We start from the raw sequence: 2,203 nt of genomic DNA, 5'->3' as shown, positions 1-2,203 counted from the left end.
CTACTAAGTGATAGCAGTTGTTTTTCAATTCCGATATCGTTTATTTCAATATTTTCCATTTTGGCGTCCGTGCGACGGCTGAAGTCAGGGACCGTGTTACGATTTTCCGCAGTGAAACAGTTTCGGAACACTGAATTCAGTATTTCTGCCTTTCTTCGGTCGTCCTCTGTTTCGGTGCCATCGTGGTCAACGAGTGACTGAATAGGGGATTTAGATCCGCTTACCGATTTTACATATGACCAAAACTTTTTAGGGTTCTTGTTTAGATTGTTTGCCAATGTTTTATGTTCGAATTCGTTGAATGCTTCTCTCATTGCTCTCTTTACGCTCTTTTTCGCTTCGTTCAGCTTTTCCTTATCAGCTATGATTCGACTACTCTTAAACCTATGATGAAGCTTTCTTTGTTTCCGTAGTACCTTTCGTACATGATTGTTATACCACGGTGGATCTTTCCCCTCGCTTTGGACCTTAGTCGGTACGAACTTATCTAAGGCGTACTGGACGATGTTTCTGAATTTTTTCCATTTTTGTTCCACATCCTCTTCCTCAGAAATGAACGTTTGATGGTGGTCACTCAGATATTCTGCGATTTGTGCCCTATCACTCTTGTTAAGCAAATATATTTTCCTTCCTTTCTTGGCATTTCTTATTACACTTGTAGTCATTGATGCAACCACTGACTTATGATCACTGATACCCTCTTCTACATTCACGGAGTCGAAAAGTTCCGGTCTATTTGTTGCTATGAGGTCTAAAACGTTAGCTTCACGAGTTGGTTCTCTAACTATCTGCTCGAAGTAATTCTCGGACAAGGCAGTCAGGATAATTCACAAGAGTCTCTGTCCCTGGCTCCAGTTCTGATTGTGTGACTATCCCAGTCTATACCTGGTAGATTGAAGTCTCCCCCTATTACAATAGTATGATCACGAAACTTCTTCACGACGTTCTGCAGGTTCTCTCTGAGGCGCTCAACTACTACGGTTGCTGATGCAGGTGGTCTATAGAAGCATCCGACTATCATATCTGACCCACCTTTGATACTTAACTTAACCCAGATTATTTCACATTCGCATTCGCTAATAACTTCACTGGATATTATTGAATTCTTTACTGCTATAAATACTCCTCCACCATTGGCGTTTATCCTATCCTTGCGGTATATATTCCATTCTGTGTCTAGGATTTCGTTACTGTTCACTTCCGGTTTTAACCAACTTTCCGTTCCTAATACTATATGCGCACTATTTCCTTCAATAAGAGATACTAATTCAGGAACCTTGCCCTGGATACTCCTGCAGTTTACCAATATTACGTTAAATTTTCCTGTTTTTGGTCTCTGAGGACGGACGTTCTTTATCAACGATGATAATGTCCTCTCTGGTAAGCCGTCAGGTATTTTATCGTTTCGCCCAAGGGGGGGTCCCTCTAACCTAAAAAACCCCCGTGTGCACGCCACACGTACTCTGCTACCCTAGTAGCTGCTTCCGGTGTGTAGTGCACGCCTGACCTGTCTAGGGGGGCCCTACAGTTCTCCACCCAATAACGGAGGTCGATGAATTTGCAACCATTATAGTCGCAGAGTCGTCTGAGCCTCTGGTTTAGACCCTCCACACGGCTCCAAACCAGAGGACCGCGATCGACTCTGGGCACTATGCTGCAGATATTAAGCTCAGCTTGCACTCCGCGTGCGATGCTGGTTGTCTTCACCAAATCAGCCAGCCGCCGGAAGGAACCAAGGATGGCCTCAGAACCCAAGCGGCAGGCGTCATTCGTTCCGAGATGTGCTACTATCTGCAGCCGCTCACACCCAGTGCGTTCAATAGCTGCCGGAAGGGCCTCCTCCACATTACGGACGAGACCCCCCGGCAAGCACACCGAGTGCACACTGGCATTCTTCCCCGACCTACCCCCTATTTTCCTGAGGGGCTCCATAACCCGCCTAACGTTGGAGCTCCCTATAACTAATAGGCCCGCCCTCTGTGACTGTCGGGAACTTGCCGGAGAATCGGCCACTGGCCCAACAGGCGAGGCATCCTGTGGTGGCTCGGAAACGATGTCATCACCACTAGGAAGCACCCCGTACCTGTTGGAAAGGGGTAAGGCAGCTGCCACGCGGCCAGATCCCACCTTCGCCATTCGGCCAGGCACGCGCGAGCCCATCACTGTCCGCCATTCACCCTGGAGTGATGGCTGACCGGTAAGA

Source organism: Schistocerca piceifrons, unplaced genomic scaffold, assembly GCF_021461385.2.
Source record: "Schistocerca piceifrons isolate TAMUIC-IGC-003096 unplaced genomic scaffold, iqSchPice1.1 HiC_scaffold_2302, whole genome shotgun sequence".
Lineage (NCBI taxonomy): Eukaryota > Metazoa > Arthropoda > Insecta > Orthoptera > Acrididae > Schistocerca > Schistocerca piceifrons.
Note: the sequence above shows the minus strand (reverse complement) of the source record.